Genomic DNA, 10,883 nt, shown 5'->3' on the forward strand with positions numbered 1-10,883 from the left:
CATAGACACAAATACTGACAGTTTTAGTGGGGAAGATCACCTTATAAACAAATGTAACGTGACCACCTATTTATTCCATTCGAATATAGACCTAAAATATGGCGATATGTATTTTAAATCCGATAATTTTACCATAAAACAGCATTTGTGTCGATTTGAAAAATCTTGAAGTGAGATTGGCGACCGATTCACACTGGTTTTGAGTAGAGTAGCTACATGCCACCTCCAATTGCATACTGTACTACTTATGTACTTACCGTACCTTATCTTACCTCCGTGACCACTGAAACTTTTATGAGGATTCTCTTCTATCACCTGCCTCTTCAAAATTTAGATCCCAGTCTGAGGATGCATTTCATAACTTGATATTTCCCGTCTATCGTGTGGTACTCCTTGGAATATACTTTTTAAAAGTTTATGCACAGCCTGTCCATCCAAGCTTTACATACTTCTGGAAAGCATCCCTATATTTGGGTGTTAACACATTTCTCTTTGATTGCACAAGGTTTCATCGGCAGGCATTGAGTCCTCTTTTCAGGAGGTCCTTGCAGGGGTTCCACAGGGGTCAGTTCTGGGTCCACTTTTATTTCTTATCTATATAAACGATCTGCCTAGCAATATTCCTTGTAAAACCATTCTATATGCGGATGACACTTCTTTTGTAGTTACCGATAAAGTGTTAAAAAATGTAAAAGCACACAGTGACAGAGTAATGGAATTAGCCAGTTCTTGGTTTAATGCTAACCACCTTACAGTCAATGCCAACAAGACTGAAACAATCTGTTTTACTTTGAAAAAATTAGACTCAGATGAAGATTGTAAGCCTGTTAGATTACTAGGGGTCACTTTAGATCAGAAGCTTACATGGGAATCTCACACCAACTCAGTAGTTTCAAAACTTTCAAGGGCTTGTTTTTTGCTACGTAAGCTACAACAATGTGTTGGTAGAAATATGTTATTAAATACTTATTTTAGTGATTTTCATTCCCATTTGCTGTATGCCACAATGCTCTGGGGAAATAGTAGAGGTGCTATCCATGTTTTTGCTTGGCAAAGAAAAGCAGTAAGGATTATAGCCAATCTACCTTATCAAGATGACTGTAAGCAATGTTTTATTGATTACAATATAATGACTGTCCCTTGCATTTTCATATTTCAAAATCTTGTATATTTAAAGGAAAACCAGAGTGATTATGTATGTTTTGAGAAAGTTCATAATTATAACACTAGAAGAGCACAAGATATTGTCCCACCCTCTTTTAGATTGCGGAAAACAATAGTCAGCCATAAATATCTACAAATCAAGTGCTTCAATAAATTGCCACCAGAGATCAGAAACCTTGAAATCCAACCATTCAAATCAAAACTGTCAAGCTGGTTTATAAATAAAGCGTTTTATTCTCTTGATGAGTTTTTAGCATATAGATTTTAACTTAATATTATTGAGCTTTGATCCAGTGATGCTTTGGTGAATAGTTGTAATTTATTTATTGTTAATTTTCATAGTTTATTTTGATTTGTTGCTAATTGTTAATTGTGATGTTTTATCTGTTATCCTGACAAGTACATTGTACTCATCTCCTTTTATACTGCACTTTAATGTATTTCTTTGACGTTGTCTATAGCAATGTAAATTGACAAATGACAATAAATGGATTCTTATTCTTATTCTTATTCTTATTCTTATTCTCTTAGCTCTCTGTTCTTTTTTATTTCGACCTCCGGGCCATTATCTTGAACTGGTCTGTATATTTTCTCTGCACTTTATTATCTAACCCATCATTAAGGTTTTTCGGTTCTTTGGTCAGTGCCCAAGTTTCTGAATCATCAGTACTACGGGGATAGTTGGTATGGTATGAGTCGATTTTGGTTTCTGCTGCACCCTGCAGTTTATTTAACAGTTTTATAGAGTCCTACTACACCGATTGACGCTTTCATTACTAACCAAAATTTTAGTATGCCGACATACTCACATTCAAACATACAGAAAAAGAGTACCAACACGTAAACCACCTATATCTTAAACAATTAAGCGATAAACTGCTGAAAAAATATTTCCCAAATATGAGTTTAAATTTGCAATGCATAGGATAAACTAAATACTTACACAGATTGCATTTACGACAAAACTTGATTAAACGCAAGTGTTTGGGATGTTTAGTTCAAAATAACACATTTCCCGATAACGCAGATCCTTCACGGTAAGGGAAAACTACCTACATTTTAAAGTGAAATAGTATGTAAGCATAGATAAAACGATGTAAGCAAACACCAACGAACAATATTTTTGTAAACAAACAACTCGTAACATAAACATTTCAATGACAGTTATAAACCAGCTGTTAGTTAAACCAGCATTGAAAATACTTTAAATTGCTAGCGTCGGCTGCTAGACTTTTTAAAAATTAAAGCTTAATTTCTAAAAAACTAAAATCCTAAACTAAAATTATGGCTTCGACATTCCCTAGTTCTCAAAATTATCTTTCTTTCAACACAAAAATCATGAAAATCCGTCGAGTGGTTGATTCAGAATCGTGAAATAAAAAAACACTGTTTCGTTTTAATATTATATATAGAATAGATAGATAAAATCACAAAAGTGTCATTAACTTTTGAACAGTAATTTTAACAGGAATGAAGGGATGCACTATTTTGTTTAGAATTATAAGAATTATAACAGAGAGTGTTAGTCCATATTTTATATCTAATGATAAAAGGGATTGCTTTATAGATCTATGAGGCATAGCCCTAAGGTAGGCCTGTAATTATTGTAAGTTACTTTTCACACTGGTTAAAAGTAGTTATAATACTACCTCAACCTCACTACTGCACACTTTATTCGGGTTGAAATTTTCATTAACAAAGGTGCACTTGTCTTTTCCACGAAACACTAAGAAAGGACATTAATGTGTTACCAACACACAAAATTGAATTAGGGAATTTGCTACGCTTTAACCAAAGCAAATTACAAACAAAATAATTATTTGTAAGTTTTGATGTTTTGTGTCATCAAATGTTATGATAATCGTTTTTAGGCCTAATCAAACTGTAAAATTGGTGTAAATCCGTTGGCAAATATACTTGGTGGCGTTTGCAGAGGCATCCACAAAAATGAGCGGAGTCATCAAGGGTTCATATTATATTGTTTTTGCAAAACTGCAGTAAAAACAGTGGTTTTTAATGCATGCGTTGCGGGTCTAAAGTAGCATTTTTACTCTTTAGGGAGTAAAATTCGTTTTTAGCCTCTATGGAGTAAAAATCAGCTGTTGTCAACTCAGTTGTAAATTTCTATTGTAAACGATTGCATGTATCGATACATGTATCGATTCGTGCTTCGTAATAATTTTAACATACAGTCTACAGTCTCTTCCCATAGCATTTTAGCATTGCAGATACCATCCATTCCCACACTCAACACTGCTCACCTTTACTACTTCCTTCACCATCCCCTAAGTCGTGGACCTGTTTCCCTCTCTTCCCATAGCATTTTAGGATTGCAGATACATTAATGTAATTGCCAAAGACAGATCCTCCACTCTGCACTTCCAGCCTTTACTACTTCCTTCACCACTTCCTATGTCATGGGGCCTGTTTCCTTCCCCTCTCATAGCATTTTAGGATTGAAGATACATTAATCTAAGTGCCACAGACGGTTCTCACAATATGCTCATACTTTACTACTTCCTCAGCCACTTCCTATATCGTGTACCTGTTTTTATCACTTTCCATAGCATTTTAGTATTTTAGATACGTTAATCTAATTGCCTACACTCCGCACTAATAAATACACAGTCCACAAAACATCAACGTTAACAACGCCAAGCTTTAAAAATTCAAAAAGTGGTTTGCTTAAAAAATCTTTCAATAATGTTTTATCATTTTCATAGCATAAACTAACATTTTGGAATCCAGACAGAAAACGCAAAAATTATACAGCAAGACATCAATTAAATTTAATAATAAATAAGGTGCAACACTATAACGATAACCCCCAGTGGATGTGTTTGTACCAAAAACCAACGTTAACATTTAATAAAAGAACTATAGTACTTACGACCAATTCAAACTGTCCTTCTAAACAAACTGTATTATAGGTGTTAATCCGTTGGCAAATATATAAATAAATAAATACAAAGGCCACAAAACATGTAACATGTAACGTTAACAACGTAAAGCTTTAAAAACTCACTATGGTTTGCTCAAAAAACTTACACTTGATGTGGTGCAGTACCAAAGTTATTAATCTCCCTTGGTTTAATTTTTTTTTAAGTTTTTGAAAATCAAAGTTATTTCTCATTAATAGGATTATTTGTAAGCAACTTTTAATGTTAACATATTAATGACAGTTTGAAGAAACCACCTTTATCTAAACAAAGGTTTCTTATTTAAAATATTACCGGTACGTAATCTCTAAACGATAATCGGTACATATATCTAGCAAACATTCGGAGGAAATGTGACAAAAAACGCAAAAATCTGAGGTTTTGGACGTTTGTAGTTTTACTTCCTAAGTTGGAAAAGTACCAATATCGTTGTCGAAATGTAAGTAAGTAGAAACCAAAAGTGACACATTGGAAAAGCAAGTTTCGCTACATCTGTAAGGTAAACCTCTGTTACGATCACAGCAAAATTAGAAACATCTTCCAAGATCGCAGCAACATCCTCGATCACCCACTGCAGTTGTGATTTTTTACTTTGCACTTTACACAACTGTCCTTGAAGCGCCGTCAATGAGTGGAAACCTTTTTGTAAGCTATTGGTGACGATGATTAAAAAAATGTAAGTTTCCCAGCACTGATACAACACTGCTTCACGGTATTTTCCCCGGTTATCAAAACTCAAGAACAATCGTTGCACTTGCGATTAATTAAACCGGTTAAGTAAGGCACAACGTTTTTAATCTCACTTGGTTTGGATGTGCTAACAAAACTTGATCGGAAATGGTTGCGGTATTTGTAAACAACTTTTAATGTAAACATATCAGTGACAGCTAGAAGTGAGAACTAATCCAAACAGCTAATTGTTATTTCATAAAATGTAATAGTAAACATTAGGAGAAAATTTGACAAAAATCAAACAAAATTGGGGTTTTGATGGTTTGTTATTTTGTTTTCAAGGAAGCGAGGCCATGTTATAGCCAAAAACACTCTCACCAATCCAGTAAATACAGACAAATGATTAGAATCTTGATTGGTACTCTTAGTTTTCTAGGAGTAGGCCACGTAAAATTACATTTGGGCGTCACAGACGGAACCACAGAATGGACAAACAAACAGACATACAGACAGAAATTGAGATAAGACTCGTTTCGGCTTTCTTAGGCTATGAAACGTAAAAATAACCAAAAACTGCACGATTCTAAGCAATGTACAGACAAAACTGTAATTTTATCTATATAGATGACATTTAGTTTAATGGCACCATTAATTGATAGTCCAATGACAAATGGCATCAGACATTAGTTCAAAACAATAATAAATAAAAATAATAAGAAACAGATACCAAGGGTTATAAAGGCCACTTTAAAAATAACAATAAATTTATTTGGTCATGTTATGTGAAAAATATCAGATTCCATATAACTTTGGATATATGATATGCGCTACCATTGACTACGGAATTGTCTTCAATATTAGTTATGGATTATACCATAGATAAAACCATAAAACATTACTTGTGTTGTTTAGTCTATGATTATACTTTCAGGTAGTTAGAAACTTACAAAAAATATTGGAAAAACTTCATATTTTACATCTTTGGGTTGGGGATAACTTAACACTGAATAAAAATAAAACAGCTGTTACATCTTCTAGAGCAAAGGTAAATCAAAGCTATTACATTATTAAAATAATTTAAAAATTTAAATAGAATATCGTATGATATATTTTCAGAAACAATCTAAGAATTCTCTACAGAAGTCATTACTAAGCAATAAAAACAAAATTTACTGAAATGTTTATAATTGTTTACTACAACTGATACAATTATTTTTCTGGCTTTTGCACTTTTAAGTGCATTTCAAGACTTCTTCTTAGTCTCACTTCCAACTTTAAGATATATTTGAAGATGCATTTTTGAGTACCGGTACTATAACAACACTGTCATCAACAAATAATTGAGAATTATATGATAAATAACTACTTTACCTATAACATTATAATACATGTGATTTAAATAACTACTTTACCTATAACATTATAATACATGTGATTTACATTCTTATCAAGATATTCTTTTGCATAGCCATACAAATTTCTAGCTTAGGCACAGTTTTTCAAATCACATAACAAGATGACATTAATTTCGGGAGCTTACTTATAGAGATAATTGATAAAAAAAAATGTTATACAAAATGTCTATTTTGTTGAAAGAATGGTGCAGTGCTAAAAATTAGTGATGGTCAAAACCAGAAATTTTGAATCTCAAAACCGAAACCGAAACTTTTAAAAATCGAATCCCGAATCTCAAAACCTAAACGCGAAACTTTTTTACTTAGCTGGTTACAAAGGTCAAGGTTACAAAAAATACAGGTAATAATAAAATGTTAAGTATGCAATCAAAACTAAAAGAGATCGACTCTTGACCCTGACATATCATAAATATGTGACTGATAATCTTAAATAAAACCCAATAAAACATTTTTTTATAAACAACCAACATGAAAATAAATAAAACTCCTAACACCAACATAAATATGAATATTAGATTAATTATATCATATAGTGGTAATATTTCTTTGGGTTTAATAAATATTGATATGAAACTGAATCGCACAATCCTTCCAGTTATAGTATTTAAGATGCTTTTTGAAGTTCAGATTAGCCTAAAATTTACTTGTTTCATTACTGTTGATGGTGATGTTTGTCTATTGCTACGAGCTTGTGAGGAGCAGTGTTTAACCCTCCGAGTGTCCCTTGTTTTGGCCTTAATGTCTGCCTATTTTTTGCTCATTTGCAAGGTTTTATTAAAACGGATCTGAGAAGCTTGAAAACAATGTTAATTATACTGTTCTATATACCATTTTGTTTGGAAAATCATGGGCTTCAATATTATACATAGAACATAAGGAACATTTGTTTCAAAAAAAATTTTTAGGTAAAAAAAATATTTTGGAAAATTTTCAAAAAAAAAAGTTTGCGCTCAATGAAATTGTATAAATTATAGGCCTATAAATATTTAAAAATAGCCACTTTGTTCTAAATTCTATGATGATTACAAATATATAATAATATAAGGAAGTAGATTTGCAAATAAATAAGTTATGGGCAAAAAACAGATTTCAGTGCATAGCGTTTAGCTAAGAATGCATAGCCTAACCATAGCTAGGAATCTGGCTGATAATTTACATCAATATCACTACCTACTTCTTCAGGATCATCAACCAGCCCTTCAAAATCACTTAAATCTTCTTATAATGCACCACGTATATCACTACTTTTGATTTTTAACACTAAAACAATGATAAACGTAATAAAACACATCAGTCATCGGTCCGAGGCACTGAGCTATAATTCTAACTGGAGGTAGCACTGAATGTCAAAGATGCGTGTCGCCAGCCGCCATGTGTGCGTGAGGTGTGAGTTAAAAAGAAGCCATGTTATTGGATAAGAAAACTCACTGCTATACCAACCTAGTTATAGAAGCCATGTTATTGCTATAATAAGAAAACTCGCTGCTATACCAACCTAACAAAATCAGCGACACGCTTTTGACAGACTTCTGCCATGGCGGTGCTACCTCCAGCTATAATTTTAGCTCAGTGGTCCGAGGGTAACCTAGCTGTTTACAAATACGCACGTCAGCTGTCTGCTACAATTACGATCGGCTCGGAGAACATAAAGCGCTTAGAGACAGACCTCTGGAGAAAGCTTAGAATCTAACGAAAAGAACGATACCTAACTCGATCCAGTTCAATCCGATTTTGTCAGTCATAGAGCCTTCGCCGTAAACAGTGTTTGTGAGTCGCTGCAGCGACACAAAACACTACACAAAGTGTGTTATGTGTCGCTGCAGCGACAAATAACACTCGGAGGGTTAAAAAAATAATAAAGACAACAAATAATTTCAGCAGTTTCAAAAAACACTGCAAAAAACTTCAATTTCGAAACTTTTGAATCTCAAAACTCGGTGATCGAATCTCGAAACCGAAACTTTTCCCAAGTTTTGATGGTTTTGAGATTTGGTTTTGACACATCACTACTAAAAATATAGTTTAAAAAAGTGTTTTACGACTCTCTCACAATTTTCAGTGCTTCGGGTCGGTACACTTAAGCTTAGGTCAAGCAGATTCCTTTTAGGTTCTAGTGATTAAATGTACTATTTATTTAAGTACTTTTTAATATAGGTAGGAGTAATATTTCCAGAAATTTGTATGACGAATTGCAGTTGAGGATCCTGATCATTTAACATTATTTACATTATAATTTATCACAGTAAGGAGAAGGATTAAGCCTAAAGAAATAATAAGCATCGCTAGGAACTGTTTCATAGAAATAAACATAAAATTGTTATAACTCATACTACAGTAACAATCAGAGAAAGTAAGAATTCATAAACTGAACTATAAACTCTATTTCATACTTTTACTTTATCCTAAATTGATGTGCTATGCTTAATATTAAAAATTCATTTTGAACAGAGCTGCCTAATTAACTTTTAGTAATTTAATTTGAACTATAAATTGGAAAACACTTTCTTAATAACCATTATTTTTAAAATTATAAAACAGTATATTTTTTTTACATGAATACTTTTTAATACTTTTTCAATGAAATGGCGACCATACAAAGTAGGTATTTTAAGCCAAGTATAAATGGAGATGAGTGTAGAATAAGTGGCGCGATCTTGTAGTCTTGTTAGTGACTGAGGCCGACATATTCCTTAGACACAGCTTTTTAATTAATAGTTAGTTAAAAGGCTAGTTAATTAATAGCCTATACAGCTAATGGCAACTAAGGGACCTACAGTTTATAGTGGAATCCGAACCACTGTGGAGTATCGCATCCACAGTGCATGCCTATAAATATCCACAATTCGTAACCTCCTACTAGCTGGATTGCAGGACGACGCCACCCGTCCCAGTCAAAGAAATTATAAGGCCGTCATATCACCTTAAAAATCAAATAAACTATGTAAGACCTTAAAAGGGATAAGAGTTCAGCTAGCATACCTGAGAAAATCAGAGTATAGGCCTTTTAAATAGATTCATACAAAAATCACACAACATAACCCTAGAATTCGGTCCATACATGGGACATTTTCGAACAGTAAACAGCATAGGTGAGAACTCCTCCAGCAGAAGTCCTTAAATAAGATAACATATCAGGGTTATGAAATATGACAAGACTAGATTCGATTTGAAATACAATTACAACACTATGACCGGTTATATCCTAACCAAGCTTTAACACTTTGCAAAAACAATAGGAGCGTTTCATAAAGTCCAAATTTCACAAAGTCCAACGGTTAAAATATTAAATAAACAGAGCGTTTCACAAGGTCCAAGTTTCATAAAGTCCAAAACTATAACATTCAAATAATCACCGTTTCACAATGTCCAAATTTCACAAAGTCCAATGTTAAAAAATCAAATAAACAGAGCGTTTCACAAGGTCCAAATTTCATAAAGTCCAAAACTATAACATTCAAATAATCACTGTTTCATAATGTCCAAATTTCACAAAGTCCAACGTTAAAATATCAAATAAACAGAGCGTTTCACAAGGTCCAAATTTCACAAGGTCCAACGGTACAGTCTGGGCCGGAAGTCGCTGCAGAGGTTGCCGTGGTTCGGTATGTAGGCACTACACTACCTAGTGTTGTTGCCACGCGTCACAAAACATCATTGTGGGTCCGTAGATACGTTGTAAAGTAATGGTATTCACCTCCTCCGCGGCAAACCTGCAGACTAATAGATTTTCCATTTCCCTTATTTGATTTACACTAGAATATCTCCTTAAAATCATCACATGTATTCCCTATTTAAATAGCATTAGTTTATAAAGTACCGTACTTAGGTTTGCTGCAACAGGGAGTAATCAGTAATCAGTAGTTGAGCGCCGGCGGACGGTGCCTGCTATCTGACCGTGGCAACCACTGTAGAGACTTCTGGCCCAGACTGTACCGTTGGACCTTGTGAAACGCTCTGTTTATTAATATTTTAACCGTTGGACCTTGTGAAATTTGGACCTTGTGAAACGCTCTGTTTATTAATATTTTAACCATTGGACTTTGTGAAATTTGGACCTTATGAACCTCACCAAAAACAATCCTAAATCAGTCATATCACTTTATATTGAAAGATAATCTAAATAAACAATGTAGTGCATGTATAGTGATTTACACACTTACTAAAATCTATATCCCCATACCGCAGCAAAAACAGCCATTTTTTTATACGTGCATTGCGGGTCTAAGCATTTTTACTCCCTAGGGAAATTTTGATAGTGCAATCGTATCGATTGAAATTACAGTATTATCGATTGACTTATTAATTGTTTTAAATGGTTTTAGTATATTGTTGTCGTTCGCTCGACATATCAATGACTGTAACATAATCGTAATAAACTAAATGATTAAATCACTTACTGAACAGCTGCTTATTTTTAGCAGAATTGAAGACAAGCTGGAAGTTGTTTTGAGAGGTTATCTTATTTCCATTTCTAGCTTAGTTTGTTAATTTAATGATACAATATGACAAAAATATAGTTCACCACATGTACAACTTGACCTCTGGTTAAAAAGAATCACTTTAGGCCCTAGTGATGAAATATACTATTTTTATTTTATACATCCAAAAAGTGTAATGATGATTTTGGCTTAAAGCACAGCCTAATTTAGCAGACCTAAACACTTTTTAGCGAAAGAAATTAGGAATTCCATAG

At 33.3% G+C, this 10,883-nt stretch overlaps 1 long non-coding RNA gene across 1 annotated transcript; it reads right to left on the reverse strand.

The window, feature by feature from the left end:
• Nucleotides 1–5,521: 5,521 nt before the first annotated feature.
• LOC128997036 (uncharacterized) lies at nucleotides 5,522–7,066 on the reverse strand. The gene is made up of 2 exons (XR_008491082.1): nucleotides 6,188–7,066; nucleotides 5,522–6,146 (listed from the first exon to the last, which is right to left on the reverse strand). It is a non-coding gene; the product is annotated as an uncharacterized LOC128997036 (long non-coding RNA).
• Between the last annotated feature and the right edge of the window lie 3,817 nt (nucleotides 7,067–10,883).

Source organism: Macrosteles quadrilineatus, unplaced genomic scaffold, assembly GCF_028750875.1.
Source record: "Macrosteles quadrilineatus isolate MER2022 unplaced genomic scaffold, UCM_ALF_1.0 Scaffold_6__1_contigs__length_79288215, whole genome shotgun sequence".
Lineage (NCBI taxonomy): Eukaryota > Metazoa > Arthropoda > Insecta > Hemiptera > Cicadellidae > Macrosteles > Macrosteles quadrilineatus.